This window comes from Terrapene carolina, unplaced genomic scaffold (genome assembly GCF_002925995.2).
Source record: "Terrapene carolina triunguis isolate 2854851 unplaced genomic scaffold, T_m_triunguis-2.0 Scaffold211, whole genome shotgun sequence".
Classification (NCBI taxonomy): Eukaryota; Metazoa; Chordata; order Testudines; family Emydidae; genus Terrapene; species Terrapene triunguis.
Window position 1 is genome coordinate 34,809,140 of NW_020664562.1, and position 16,345 is coordinate 34,825,484.

Below are 16,345 nucleotides of genomic sequence, written 5' to 3' on the forward strand. Positions count from 1 at the left end.
ATGGTTTATGAATTACACCATGAAGCCAGCATATTTCAATATGTAATTTATACAAATTTGTAACGATTCATTTGATAGACATTGACTGTGGATTTCAATTCATCATGGATCAGTAATACTGTAATTACACAGTAATGATTAAAGAACTTATTCACAAATTGCTATATCAGTAGGAGCTAGTATTGGAGAAGGGTAGGCAACTACTGAACAGCAACTAAATCTTTAAGTCAATTGTTACACCGATAACGTGGCTTTTTGAACATATCCAGGGAGACAATAATACAGTGTGGATTAGCTAAAACATCATGAAAAATGTAATGTAATTTTGATATAGTTGTGAAATGAGATATTACTTATGACCACACACACTTCTATTGATCAAATGACTTTTAAAGATATCAATAACAGTATTAAATCCTGAATTAATAAGGACACAAAGAAGTTTAGGGGTAGGATTTTCATTGGCAAAAAAAAGCAGTTATAACTAAACTCCTATTAATCTCAATACTGTTATTGGTAACTTTAAAAATCATCTGATCAATAGGGGTATGTCTACACTACGAAATTAGGTCGATTTTATAGAAGTTGGTTTTTAGAAATCGATTTTATACAGTCGATTGCATATGTCCACACTAAGTGCATTAAGTCGGCAGAGTGTGACCTCACTACCATGGCTAGCATAGACTTATGGAGCAGTGCACTGTGGGTAGCTATCCCAAGCTCCCAATGCCTGATGGGGCAAAAACATTGTTGCCGATGATTTTGGGTACATGTCATCAGTCGCCCCTCCCTCCGTGAAAGCAACGGCAGACAATCATTTCGCACCAGACACCAGGGCGATTAGAAGAGCACAGCAAGGCGCGCTGCACATCAGAGAGGCTTTGAAAACCAGTTTCATGACTAGACAGGCTTCAGTGTGACAGTTGTGTGTGTTTCTCCTTGATGCAAACCCGCCCCCTTTGTTGATTTTAATTCCCTGTAAACCAACCACCCTCCCCCCTTCAAAATAAAGTAACTATTGTTTTGAAACCATGCCTTTCTTTATTAATTAAAAAAATATAGATGATGGATAAGGTAGCCCGGGTGGGGTGGGAGAGGAGGGAAGGACAAGTGCACATTGCTTATTGTAGCCACACTAAAAATCAAACTGTTTGAATGACAGCCTTCTGTTGCTTGGGCCATCCTCTGCAGTGGAGTGGCTGGGTGCCCGGAGCCTTCCCCCCGGCATTCTTGGGCTTCTGGGTGAGGAGCCTATGGAACATGGGGAGGAGGGTAGGCGGTTATACAGTAGATACAGCGGGGGTCTGTGCTCTTGTTTTCTTTCCTGCACCTCCAACAGATGCTTCATCATGTCCGTTTGCTCCCCCATTAGCCTCAGCATCGCGTCCTGCCTCCACTCTTCACGCTCACTTAATTCGTTCCTGGCCTCTGCCACTGAATGCCTCCATGCATTAAGCTGTGCCTTATCAGTGCAGAAAGACTGCATGAGCTCGGAAAACATGTCATCGCAAGTGCGTTTTTTTCGCCTTTTAATCTGCGATAACCTCAGGGACGGAGATGATGGGGGGACTCCATGGTCACCTGTGCTGCTGAGTTCGCCACGCTGACCAAACAGGAATTGAAATTCAAAAGTTCCCGGGACTTTTCTTGTGTACCTGACTAGTGCATCGGCGTTCAAAGTGCTGTCCAGAGCGGTCACAATTGAGCACTCTGGGATAGCTCCCGGAGGCCAATACCGTTGATTTGCATCCACACTACCCCAAATTTGACCCAGCAAAGTCGATTTTAGCGCTCCTCCCCTCGCTGGGGAGGAGTACAGAAGTCGATTTTAAGAGCCCTTTAGGTCGACGGAACGGGGTTGGTTGTGTGGACGCATTCATTTTTAAATCGACCTAACGTGGCTAAATTCGACCTAACCCCATAGTGTAGACCAGGCCAAAAAATGTGTATGCTTACAAGTAATGTCTCATTTCACACTATATCAAAATTGATGTGCAATGGGAATTGGGCACCTAAGTGACCTGTGTATCTTTGAAAATTTGCACATTAATCCTTAATTATATATATTATATACAAACAAAGGAAATGATGCAGACAATTTAGGTGTATGTAGCAATTGCCATAGATCTCAACTATGTATAAATCAGCAAAGTGGTTTAATAAAAACACAGTCTTTACTTAAAAGGACAAGTAGCAATTAAAAATACATATTATTAGACTAGTATGCATAGTAGTGTTTGACAAATATTTATCATTCCTTTATCATTTGTGCCATTTAATTTGTATCTTATTGTTAAAACAATCCTCTTTCTAGTCATTTCTCTACATTCAAGAATCTACATTTCACAATAATTCCTATAAAAAGGCACTATTTGATGCAATGTTAAGTGCTAAGTAGAGTTATTTAGATGTGAATGGAAACAAAGAAAGTAATGCCAGTAACATAAGGCAGTGTGTTATATTCAGGTCCAAATATGAATACACCCAGTTGATGAGGGAGGTGAGTCAGAGACTGTATTGCTGTTGTTTTCACTTGGAAGGTACTCAGGTACTATGTTGATGAGTAGCAGTATAAATCTCTTAAGAGGGTAGATAGGTAATCTCAGTGTTAAGATGAATATAAACTGAAATGATTAATTTTCCTCCATGAAAAATTGCCTCCCCACATAGACAATAAGCTACACAAATCCAAACTATCAGAGGATTTCTAAGGCTTGCAGATTTTGAGCCCAATCAACTTATATAAATTGTCACATTACAATTCTGTATCTTCAGCCTTATAAAAGGAGAGGATAGGATGGTCTTGTAAATCAAGCACTGGATTGAAGTCAGAAGACGTGGATTCTATTCCTGACTGTGCTAGTGACTTCCTATGTGGCCTTAGCATAGCAGTGTATATGGATATACAGTATATGAATTCACAGGCATTATCGAAGCAGGCACTGAAAGATTCAGCCTATGTACCCTAATCTTCTCTATGCCTTCTCTAATGGTGGCAATAATAGATAAGAAGCAAAGAAAAGCTAAAATAAAGGAAAGAGACAAATTACAGATTAATGTGTCTTCTAAATAAGATAAACCAGTTAAAGATTCCTTTGAACTTCTAATAGATATTGACTCTTCTTTTGCCCATTTCAGGCATATGTATCTGTTACATGTAAACCAAAGAACAGCACATGCTAAATTCACTAAGATTTGTTTGAGCATTGCAATTCTTTCTTCTACATGTATGGCACACATGATTCCCCATCATAAGTTCTGAAACTAACAGAATTCTCTACCTATGCTATTAGTTAAGCCGCAACCTCCAATAGTGTGATGCTGCTTTGCTTGTTTTTAATGGCAAATCTAAATTACATTAGAAACTTCTCTGATGAAAGTTGGGTGTGTCCCTTTCAGCCGTTTCCCTGTTGTTTTGTTGTTTGTCCACTTCTGTTTGAGTTAGCAAAAGGATTGTGGATACCTATTATATATCCACCCTCTTCTTAGGATAATAAAAGGATAATGTACTACTCTTCTCCCAGATAATCCTTTGGAATAGATTTTAAACTGTCCTTTTTCACTAAGGCTAATTTTTGCTAGCTTAATTTAGTGAAATTTTTAAGAACTTTCTTTCTCAAAAATGCTCTCAGAATTCCTTTATGCTGGCAAGAGAGCCTAAGCATAGTTCATTGAAAAAATATGGGTAAAATCTAATCACTTTAATTGGCTGCAGGCAATAACATTAAGATATAAAGCATTCAACCCCTGCAGAAAAGCTGTTGTTCTCTGGATATATAATGGGTGAATGACATTTCTGATGACACAGAGAGAGCTCTACTGGGCATATTGCACTAAGGTCTTCAATATTGGGGTAAGCGGTTTCATATCAGACTCTCTTTTCCTGATATTTGATGAGAGGTGCATATCCTTAACTAGCAAACCAGAAAAAAAGGAAAGGAACATCTTTTGGATGTAAAGATAGAAACAGACCAGTCAATCAGAAAGGGGAGGATATTTTAAAAGGTTCTTCCAAGGTAATTGTATCTAGGGCAGGGGTGGGCAAACATTTTGGCCCGAGGGCCACATCTGGATGGGGAAATTGCATGCAGGGCCATGAATGTAGGGCTGGGGCAGGAGGTGCGGGAGGGAGTGCAGGGTGTGGGAGGGGGTGCAGTGTGCAGGAAGGGGCTCGGGGCAGGGGGTTGGGATGCAGGAGGGGGTGCGTAGTGCAGGAGGGGGCTCAGGGCAGGGGGTTAGGGTGCAGGAGTGGTGCGGCAGGGGGCTCAGGGCAGGGGTTGGGGTGCAGGAGGGGTGTGGGGTGTACAAGGGGGCTCAGGGCAGGGGGTTGGGGCTCAGGAAGGGTGCGGCAGGGGGTTGGGGTGCAGGAGGGGTTCGGGGTGCGGGGCCTGGCACCGCTTAGCTGGAGCCGCTCTGGTGTGGCAGCAGTGTGCAGCGGGGCTAAGACAGGCCCCCTGCCTGCCTGCCTTGGCCCTGCGCCACTCCCGGAAGCGGCCGGCACCACCTCCCTGCGGCCCCTGGAGGAGAGGGGTTAGAGGGCGCCGCATGCTGTCCTCCCCTGTGGGTACCTCCCCCGAAGCTCCCATTGGCCGCGGTTCCTCGTTCCCAGTCAGTGGGAGCTGCAGGGGGCGGTGCCTGCAGGTGAGGGCAGTACACGGTGTCCTCTGCCCTTTCACCCCCAGGGGCCGCAGGGACGTGGTGCCGGCCGCTTCCAGAAGCAGCGCGGGGCCCACAGTGCCATGGGGGTGGCAATCCCACGGGCCGTAGTTTTCCCACCCCTGATCTAGGGTTCCCAGGCGTCTGGTTTTCTACTGGAATGCCCTGTCGAAAAGGGATGCTGGCGACTTCGGTCAGCGGTGCTGACCAGGCCGTTAAAAGTCCAGTTGTCAGCGCAGCGGGGCTAAGGCAGGCTCCCTGCCTTCCCTAGTTCCACGGGACTACCAAAAGCAGATGGCATGTCCAGCTCCTAGGCATGGGGCGGCCAGGGAGGCTCCATGCGCTTCCCCTGCCCTGAGTGCCAGCTCCACAGCTCCCACTGGCCAGGAACTGCGGCCAATGGGAGCTGCGGAGGCAGTGCCTGTGGGCGGGAACAGCGCACAGGAGCTTTGAGAAGGGGCAGGGTGGGGGCTCGGGGAAAGGTCGGGGTAGGGGTAGGGCAAGGGTGTTCAGTTTTCTGCAATCAGAAAGTGGCAACCCTAGTTGTATTATTACATCATAACATAGTCCAATTTTATGCAGGATTAACACAGGACTGAGAAATACAGAACATGATAGCAGATACTGTAGGAGACAAAAACTTCTAACTCAAGTGCAGAATTTTATAGAAGGCAAAAAGATTATCTGCATGATCCCTCTGGCTCCTGATTCTTTATTAGGTTGCAGATCTGCATAGTCAGTAAAAGGGGGGAAATTAACAGGCTTTTTGTCAGATGTGTGGTATTTACAGAAACCAGAAAATATGTAATTGAATAAAGTCCAATCTGAATAGAACGTTGGTTGATAGCATTGTCTGTTGAAGGTATGCCATTATATAGCAGGAAAGAGGTGACACAGTAGTATACATTTCAGCTATGTCGCATCCCTAATGTATAGTTTACTTTGTAAAACTTAACTCTCACTTCCAGCAATAAAGTAACAGTTGTGCACATTCAAAGAATGACCTCTGAGGACAATGATATATAATTAGTGAGAGCAGAAGTGGTTCTAATCATATGTTTTTTTAACAGCAAAAAAATGCTAACAGTTTTCTGCTTCTACATTATTCATGAACTTCCTATTTATACATATTAATGAAAGCAGAAATTAAAAAGAACACTACGAATATTTTGACACTTTTTCTTCTTTTTGTTGTAGGCTGAACAGCTGTAAAAATTGCACCTAAACCAGCTGTTTCCTCTGGAAAAATCTAAGATTAGAAATAAAGATTTATATGCAAATATTGTTCATCTTTGATAGTAAAATATTTTTACTTTGTAAAACTGAATAAAATGGGTTTATTTTGGTGGAGTTTTGTGGGTGGGAAGGGGGGTAGTTAATTAGATGTTCGCCTAAATATGGTAACTAAATAGGCTTTCTCCATTTGCTTTTCCTTGGTTTCATTAAGTACATAGGAGAGGTCTGATTTTTAAAAAGTGATGATGAGCACCAGCACCCAGCGTTCCTATTGGTGTTAGTGGGAGTTGGTACTCAGCACCTCTGAAAATCAGACTACGTGCATTGTGTGGTTTCCTTTAATCATTTTAGACTGAGGTCGTTGTGCAACCCTATTCTGTAGGAAATATTTCCACAGTTTGGCTTCATATAGCAAAAGGCCAGGGACAGGTTAAGCAAGCATTTATGGATTACATTCAAAAGAGGGCATAGAAAGCCCCCTTTTATCTCTTACATGGAATACAACCACTCATTTTCCCCTTTCTTTTTTTTATTTTAATTATAAAGTACACAGGATGAGCTTTAAAGCAATGTCTTTACTACGATCTCCATTACCGATTGCTACACAGTGATGGATTTCTCTTAGCAGTTAGAATACCCTGTATTTCAGAGGTAATGTGTGTATCATGATGTAGAGGTTATCGTGGTAAGTGCTTACTTCTACAGACTTGATAGGTAAACCATAGCATAAAAATTGACAGAAATGGCCAGGCTTCTCGGGGCAAGTTAGATTAATGCTCCAGCCTTTCAGGAAAATTTCCCTTTTGCGTTAACTGATTGAGATTAAAATCCCTGTTTATTCCCCCCCTTCTGTTTGGCTGACAGTCCACTTTATGTCTGGCACATTTTTTCATGGAAGACTAATTGAGTTGTTTCAGGCATGCAAAGAAAGATAATATTACGAAGATTATATACTCAGATTAGTTTTGTGCTTTTCCTGGTGAAAGTTCTGGGAGAAAAAGATAAAAACAGCCTACGAAACTTTGATGAATATGGGATCTCATTTGAAAATTGGCTGTGCTTTTTATTACCTTTCATTTTTGAGAATGCTAGGCAGTGTTTTGTAACTTCAGACCCATAATCTATCTCTTTTTGATTTACATATCAAATGTGTTATTTTCTTTTTGTATTTTGGTATAGTGCAAAAAGAATAAATACTTTTATAAGGTTGCTTATCATTTGGACTTGTTTTTGCTATGTATTGGTATTTATTGGCCAGATTTTCCGAAGTATTTAAATACTTAAAGATGCAGTGGGATTTTTCAGAAGCGCCTGGGTGTTTTTGAAAATCCCCCTAACTGGCTATCTGCATCTTTAGGCATCTAAATACATTTGAAAATCTGGCCCTGTGTGGCTTTGCATAGAACAGTGGTTCCCAAATTTGTTCCACCGCTTGTGCAGGGAAAGCCCCTGGCAGGCCGGGCCGGTTTGTGTACCTGCTGCGTCCGCAGGTTCAGCCCATCTCGGCTCCCAGTGGCCGCGGTTCACTGCTCTAGGCCAATGGGAGCTGCTGGAAGCGGCACGGGCTGAGGGACATACTAGCCGGTGCTTCCAGCAGCTCCCATTGGCCAGGAGCAGCGAAGCGCGGCCACTGGGAGCCGCGATTGGCCAAACCTTTGGACGCGGCAGGTACAAACCGGCCCAGCCTTCCAGGGGCTTTCCCTGCACAAGCGGCGGAACAAGTTTGGGAACCACTGCACTAAACCCTTTCAAACTATGATTGGGATGGACTGTGGATGGATTGTGGCGAGTCCTCTTCCCTGCCAAGAGTGACAGCCTATCTATAGACCACAGCACAGTCACTCTCTCCAGCTTTGCAGGACATTCAAATAATAGCGTAGTTTATTACCTTCTTGCATCCAGTGTGTCTCAACTTCAGTGCAGTTTTTTTAAGACTGACACAAATTGAGATCATTTCCCCCTCTTCTTGTTTTCTTTTGTTAAAATGAAATCTCTTGGTGATTACTAGTGGCATCAGAAGACAGCATGTATGTAGTACTTGCACAATCTGTGTGCAACAGGCCAAAAGTTTTACCTGCTTCCATGCTCAGGAGAGAAAACTGGGTACAGTTTGGGGCTTTGTTATAGTATTTTTGAGTTCCAAATGTTCTCTATGTTCTACACTATCAAAATTCCTCAGTGGTTGCCATTATGAATTTTATTTCAATCATTATTTTCAGTGGTGCCCAAAAGCACTAACTTATGTACAACAATTCCTGTTATTGCTCATGATCTCTTAAGTTATGCCCAAATGGAGTTTTCCTACAGTCATTGGTAGCTGTACCGTACTTTCTTAGTAAGCTGCTCTCTCTTTGCCTGTTTATAGCTGCCACACTTACTATTTATTATCTTTGCATTACACAGAAGTGTGTTTGGCACACTTCTTCCCCTTCTTTCTTTCCTCTAGAGCAGTGGTTCCCAAACTTATTCCACCATTTGTGCAGGGAAAGCCCCTGGCGGGCCGGACCGGTTTGTAAACCTGCCGCATTTCACAGGTTCAGCCGATCGCGGCTCCCAGTGGGGGCGGTTCGCTGCTCCAGGCCAATGGGAACTTATCTATGTCACTTCAGATTCTGGGAGGCTTTGCGAGCATATGTAATTAAGTAATATACGTTCGGCTCCATTATAGTTTATTTTTTCTGAATATCGATGGGAACAGTCCTGTGGTGCTTTTCTCAGTGGATTGCCAAGACATGTCCCTTGTCACCACTCTTAACTTTGGAACATGAATAATAGGTACATACAGACAGACTCAAATAAATACAACAAAATACCTGCAGATCAGTGTAGACGGGCCCCTCGTCACTCACTGTACAAATTAGCTGGAGACCACTCTTTCAAACACTAGTGCCCTTTTATTTCCCTGTCTTTTCCCACCACCACCTATATACAGCTATATACAGCTCAGTATCAGTCGGGTAGCCCCTTGGGGAACAGCTTGCTCTTCCAGCAAGCTGGGAGCAACAGGCCCTCACTTCTCACTTTCCTGTTCCCTCCCTCCTACTTCCTTCCTGCTAGCTTTATGGGCCTTCCCCCATCAAGCTCACAGGTGTCTCTCCTTCAGGGCTCTAATCGGCCACAGCCTGTCAGCTCCAATCTCTTCCCCTTCCTGGGAGCTGAGCTAGCAGGCTGTGCGCTAACAGGGGCTGAGTCAGTGCCTTTTGGCCAGCACCCTGTTACAATCAGCAATAAATTGTTTTATGATTTTGTGCTATACAGAACAGAGTAAGAAAAAAAAAAAGTCTGCTACCCTCCCGTAATTAAGGTGGATTATTAAAATAATTTGCTTATCCAGTGCAAAGCCATGTGCTACCAGTACATACGGTTGTCTTTGTCATGTTTATTTTATTATTAAATTATTTGTATTATGGTAGCACCTAGGGACCCCAACAGGGACCAGAGCCCCATTGTAATAGGCACTGTACACACATGAATTGCACATAATGAGTCCCATAGTGGTCAAATTCTGTGTAGCTATTTGAGTGGAATTTTGCATATGTGAGAGAAGCGAGCAAGATTTCTCTGATTCAGCATCTTTGGTAATAATAATGATGTTTTAATGATAATACTTGTCACATATATATGACCTTTTGTCCTAGCATTTTAAGGTTCTTTCACATTACCTGAGTATACCTAAGGAAAGTATAATTATCTCCATTTTGCAGATGAGGAAACTGAGACACAGAAGAGATTTGACTTGTACAAGCTTATACAGTGTGTTGGTGGCACATCTGGGATGCTAATCTAACAGTCCTGATTCACAATCCCTTGCATTAGCCTTTACTTTGTGTACTTTCTCTCCTCCTGGTTCCTCTAACATGATGGATAAGCCCTTTGAGCTCTGAGCATGGTGAGCGTATAAAATGCCTGTGGTGAGCATGTAAAATGCCTGTGGTGCAGAGGATAAGTCGGTCTCTGTGAGAGAGGAAGTGATCTCAGGGAAACAGACCCATGTTGCTGATTCTGGCTTTAGGAGCTGGAATTGTAGTTTGATGAGCAAGGTAGGCTGAAACTCCCTCAGTGACAAGGCATGATGCTGGCTCTTGATTGTTCTATTGTGTAACTTTCTGAGAATCAGAGAGCAGGACAAACTGGAAAATATAGTTTACCCATATTATTCCTAGCTTCTGGCAAGGCATTATAGGACATAAGGAAAATTGATAAACAAGATGGGGTGAGATCTGGAGAAGCCTGGCAATGGTGATGGTCTCTCCTGAAAGGTGTGGGCAGGTAAACCCACTCTGTTGTTGTTTTTTCAGTCTGTAGTATGATGGAGTTTACAAAACCCTCCCTAAGGCCGAGGCAGGGGAAAGGCTGGAGCAGTGCTGGGCCAGGAAAACTCCACCGCTGAGCATGCTCCTGGGCAAAAGAGCAGTATAAAAAGAATTCCAGCAACCCAGGCAGGGCAGAGGAGAGAAACCATTTCCAGGAAGAGCACGTTTCTGAGATAGGAGGAGAAGGAGATCTTACTGAGGAGGTCTGGCTGTTTGTCTTTCCCTCCTCCTTTGAAACATCACCCCAGAGATAGGGAGAACTACATGTGGGGGCACCAGAGGGTTGTATGCATCAGCCCTGAGACTTTGGGGGTTTGGAGCAAAGGACTATATAACAGCAGTCACACCCCAAGCTGAGACTTTGGGTAGGATAGAAAGTGGCATAGGGGAAGATGATCAGGAAGTGAGCCAAGCATAGGCCAGCCCATGCTATCACACTTTCAGGGCTCTGGTGGGAGGTGGGAGTGGGAGGTGGGAGTCCCTGGCTTTCCCTACCCAGCCCAGAGCCTCCTATGCCTAGCCCTGGAATGGCAAGGAAACTGACCTAGCTGAACCCCATCTAGGGATCCCAGACACACAGAGTGAAAAGAGAGACCGGGCAGTGGGCCCTAACTCCTAGCTGACTGACCTGGCAACCCTGCTACAGTAGCTTTAATGTGACTTTGGGATAAACACTTGTGATGAGTGTCTAAAACAGTTTGTGGGATTGTGAGCATGTTTTATTTATTTATTTATTTTTGACAAGTCGTAATAAAGGCCCTAGGTCAGGAGCAACTTTCCATTCACGAATTCCAAAGATTTGTCCTTATCTCCTCTCCTGGCTAGTGACAATCTCTCTCTCTCTCTCTCCTGTTTTTTCCCCCACTGTTGTCTTTCTCTTTGTCCACTACCTGCTCCTTTCTCCCCCATTATCCCTCTCCCTCACACTGGGCTGGTCTCCTCTTAACTCTTCCCTTCCCTTCCATTTCTGTCACCCCACTGGTCCTGTCGCCCTACCCAGAATTTGACCAACTCACTTTGTCTCCCTCTCCTTAAATTTATTTCCCACTATTAGCACTGTTTCTGCTCCTGAGGGCCAGGAGATGAGTGGGTGAATGTGTGTAAGGCAGTGCTAGCTTAGGGTCAGGGCCGGCTCCAGGGTTTTGGCCACCCCAAGCAGCCAAAACCAAAAAAAAAAAAAAAAAAAAACCAGCCGTGGATCACGATCTAAAAAAAGCTGCAATCGCGATCTGCGGCGGCAATTGGGCGGGAGGTCCTTCACTCCCAGGCGGAGTGAGGGACCTTCCGCCGAATTGCCGCCGAATACCTGGAACTGCCGCCCCTGTCCGGAACGGCCGCCCCAAGCACCTGCTTGAGAAGCTGGTGCCTGGAGCCGGCCCTGCTTAGGGTTAGGGTTACCATCACCTAACACTGTCTGCTCCACTGAGCAGTGGGAGTGAAGGAGTTGATAGAGGGAGCTGTGAGAGGTGAACACAGAAAATAATCTTGGCTGCCTGCTCAGCAACTGCAAAAATAAGTAAACCCTTGTAGCTAAGAAGAGGCACTGCAGAGAGACCTTGCTGACTTCCTGCAGTCCTACTGCCTCTTACAGCTGTGGTGAAGAATGACCCGGGCAGGCTGCAACTTTTGCTGTACTGAGCTGGAATGTTTATCAGCTGGTAGTTCAGAGACAAGAAAACAAGCTGAAGAGGAATCACGGGTCTCTAGCTCCTCATGACAACAAGTTTGTATGTGTATGTGTATATATAATTACAATTTCTGCTTAGGAGACAAGATGTTCAGAGTGCTTGTATTGGTATTTATGTAAATACTAGTTGCTGATGGAAGAGTTGCATCCTCAGAAGAGGGATGTTCACTCTCTCAACAACAAAAGAGGAATGAGATTTAGAGATTGTGGATGCAGTGTTCATAGGCAGGGGAAATTCTGTTGTCCAGTAACCTGGGACAAGTAGGCGTGCTATCTGAACAAATAAGTATTTACTTGTCCTGCCCACCAAACGAAGACCACAGAGCAGGCTCAGTAATGTCAGGCACAGCAGCAGTGGCTAGGGCTGCCAACTGCCTAATCTCACAAACCCAAACACCCTTGCCCTGCCCCCTGTCCTGCCCCTTCCCTGAGGCCATGCCCCTGTCCTGCCCCTTCCCTGAGGCCCCGCCCCTCGCTCATTCCATCTTGTCTCCCTTGCTGTCCCCCACCCTCACTCACTTTCACCAGGCTGGGGCAGGGAGTTGGGGTGCGGGAGGGGGTATGTTCTGGGTCAGGGATGCAGGAGGGGGTATGGGGTACAGGCTCTGGGAGGAAGTTTGGGTGCGGGACGGGGTATGGGCTCTGGGAGGGAGTTTGGGTGTGGGAGGGGGTGCAGGTGGAACGCCAACAGACCCCGGTCGTCGTTGGCAGGATCAAATCTGGGACCTCTGGAACTAAATGCATGAGCCTCTACTGCATGAGCTAAAAGCCATATGGCCCTTAGCTAAGGCTGTAGAGCAAACTCATTAATCTCTCTCGAAGTGGTCTCGGTGCCACTCGATGGGACAGAACACCACAACCAGGAGGTGTGTGGGTTACATGGGCTCTGGGAGGGAGTTTAGGTGCAGGGAGCGGGTGCGGGTTCTGGGAGGGAGTTTGGGTGTGGGCCCTGGGCTGGGGCAGGGGATTTGGGTGCAGGAGGGGGTGAGGGAGGCAGCGCTTACCTCAGGCAGCTCCCAAAAGCAACCAGCACACCCCTCTGGCAGTGGCTCCTAGGCAGGAGGCTCGGGGGTCTCCGCGTGTTGCTACCCCTGCCCGCAAGCACTGCCCCCGCAGCTCCCATTGGCTACAGTTCCCGGCCAATGGGAGTTGCAGAATCGGCACTCGAGGCGTGGCAGCGTGCAGAGACCCTCTTGCTCCTCCCCAGGAGCCAGAGGGATGTGCCAGCCGCTTCCAGGAGTGGCATGGAGCCAAGGCAGGTAGGGAGCCTATCTTAGCCCTACTGCGCCACCAGACTGTCAGTGCCTAAAATCTCCCGGTTCGGCTGCAGTGGCCTCCGGGAGATAGAGCGTAATTCCGATAGACTCCTGGCGAAACCAGGAGGGTTGGCAACCCTAACAGTGGCTGTCAGGGTTGCCTGAACAGGACTGTAGCAAACAGCTAAGTTGCCTTGGGGCAAGGAAGGTGGAGGAGTTGAACAGAGAAACAGAACTGAGCTACCAGTCAGAGGAAAGGTGCTGGAGAAAAGTGGTGGTTGAGTAGAGCACAGACTTCAGATGCCACTATGTGGTAACTGTTGGTAAATGCTGACTTTGTAATGGGGAGCTCCATAATGGCTATGTAAAGGGGACAGGGAGAAGGGTTATCTTGAATGAAGCCACGTTGTTACATTGCATGACTGTCCAGAAATCCATAGCCATGATGTTCTAGCCATATATGAATCAGGAAGAGGATATCTGAGGATCCTGCATTACAAACACTGGAGGAGAGATGGTGCAGAGTCATATTGCCTATATTTGTGATACAATATTTATCTTCATTTTTAATCTGATTATTAATTGAAAGGTGTCAACTTTAAAATTTTCAGTCTACATAAACAGAGTAAAGATTTCACTCTTCATATTTATTTACATTGCTTGAAACTTGTATGTGCTTCACTTTCTCACCCTTGAATTTTGTTGGATTTATACCATCTGTACTGCCAGGAAATACCATGGGGTCGAAACTAGTGGTGTAAATTTGTATAGGACGCTCAAAAAGGAGGGTGTAATATGAAGGGGAACTTGTGAAAAGTTCCCTATGCATAGTGCTAAAATTTCCTCATTTGGTTACTATCCATAAATATGCCAAGAATCTTGTAAAAGGCAAAGTCTTGAACATGAACAAATGTGATATGGATAGTTAAAGGAAGTAGCTGGGGTTCTTCTGTTTGTTGGTTGTTTGTTTTTTTGTCAGTAGTATAGAGTAATATCACTGTCTGATCCTTTCATTTTTTTAAATATTCTTTTGTATGTTCCAGTGGAAAAATAACTTTCCATTCAAAAACACCTCACATTTACAATATACTGAATTAGCCAGAAATGTACTTATTTAAAAGTATTTAGAACATTTGACAGACTTTTGTACTCCATTTTTTTCCTTTTCAAGCTGTGAAAAATAATTCATCCTGCATTAAATAGGATGATTTCCAGTCTGTAATCTATCAAGAAATCCAGTATTATATATATATATAGCAGATTGAAGGATTAGCAAAATTTTCAGCATTAACAACTGTTGAACCTAATCCTTCAGACACAGGGCCTGATGAGACATAGGGGCAGTTTAGCCTAAAGACTACAGAATTGAATCCATTACTTGTGGGTTTAAATGGTATGTAGGTCTTGTCGTAGACTTCTGCAGAGGGGTGGATTTCACCCGTAGTGTGTAATGTAGTGTCTTAAAGACCTAAATATTAAAGTAACGAATTACCATTTTAGGTATACATTAAAATACTTTGTAACACCATTCAGCAAGATTTAAAATATACTTAACTTTAAAAAAAATATGCTGTGATTAAGGACAGACATAAAATAGCAAATGTACAGCAGTAAACAGTTCTTCATGGTCAGAAAGATGGAATGAATGACCTACTTGATCCTGTCCAGTATCAGGCTCATAGGTATTAAATTAATTGTTAAACATCTTGTACAAATTGAAATATGAATATTTGTCTTGCTGTAATAAAAGAACAAACCACTCAGGTAAAATAAACTATTATTTGGCAACTAAGGTGTGATAACTCATACCTGAAAAAGAGCTTGACTTGTTTTGCAATATATTAATGATGAGTATAGGATACAGAATTAATTAAGGGCATCTCCATGTACCAATCCACTTAAACCTTTTCATCTGGAAGGTTTATATTTCAGTAAGTTTTTCCACTTACCATCACATTCAAATAGTCCCTGGCTTACTTTGGCTTAACGAGCCTTTTCATTTAAAAAAAATCATTATTCATTAACATATAAGGTGCAGATTGAAGGAGATTAAATGCAATTAATGTAGTTAAGTACCAATGATCTTAATTGAAAATAGTTATGCAATTAATTTTCAACTCATATCAATACGCTAATGCCACTTTTATTCTGGACCTGTCAATTTATTACCGTAAAATGTGGGAAATCTAACCATTTTTTACAGATCAAGAATAGATACCACTGATGCAGATTCAGGTAAAATGGATGTGTTGGTATGACTGTTATGTTTTGCTAAACAGATGACGAATTATTAATCTTGTAGCACTAGATATGGATACCCTTCTTCCAATTAATAGTGTAAATAGTGCTTATGGAACAGGATGCTACTGAGTTTGAATAAGGATATAAGAATCTCGCCTATAATAAAGAGTGCATTTCTCCATAATATGCCTTACCAATATATAGTACATGTAAATGTCACTGTATGCTATATATAAATATCTAATCATAACTGTTGAAATCCTTTACTGTTACCATAGTGAAAACTATTTCATGTAATATTAACCTAAAATTAATATAACTGAGGAGATTGTTGTAGGAGGAACATTGATTAGTATCTATAATGCAAAATGTTAAGACTAGAGCAGGCATATGCTGGAACTATACTTAGGTCAAATGCAGTGAACATCTTTCCTTGACAATGCTAATTCACTGTACACTTTTCACTCCTGGACTCTCCTGAGAAAGTGCTATTAAGTTTTATGCTCTTCTACATAACGCATTACAAAACCATTTCAAGAAATACATGCTTTTATATACAGAGTAGTTGCAGTTGTTGTTTTAATCCTTTCACACATGGATCAAAATAAAATGTTTCAATAATGGGGGGGTTTAAGTTATTTGAAAATTAAAGGCTTTAAAAAGCAATATATAAGTTCTTAAGTTTCTCTACATCACATTTATTTGGAAAGTGGGGTACAATTCCTATAACTAAATATGTGAATAAATAAAAAAGCACAATGTAACCATATATAGTTCCATATCACTCTGATATAGGATCATTCCGTTTGCCAAGAAATCTGATTTTTCACAATGTGCTTTACATTAGCTATGTATTATAAAAGCTGGTATCTAAGCAATGGTATGAGTGCCCTTCTGCTTAATTTTGGACCCACTCCAAGATTACAAAAGCTATGTTTCCTTTTAAAGAAATGTTG

General features: G+C 43.3%; 1 protein-coding gene across 1 annotated transcript in view; it reads left to right on the forward strand.

Annotated features, from left to right (window-relative positions):
• LOC112115985 (neuronal growth regulator 1) overlaps window positions 1-16,345 on the forward strand; it is a 616,138-nt gene that overhangs the window by 513,784 nt on the left and 86,009 nt on the right. The window lies entirely within an intron of this gene.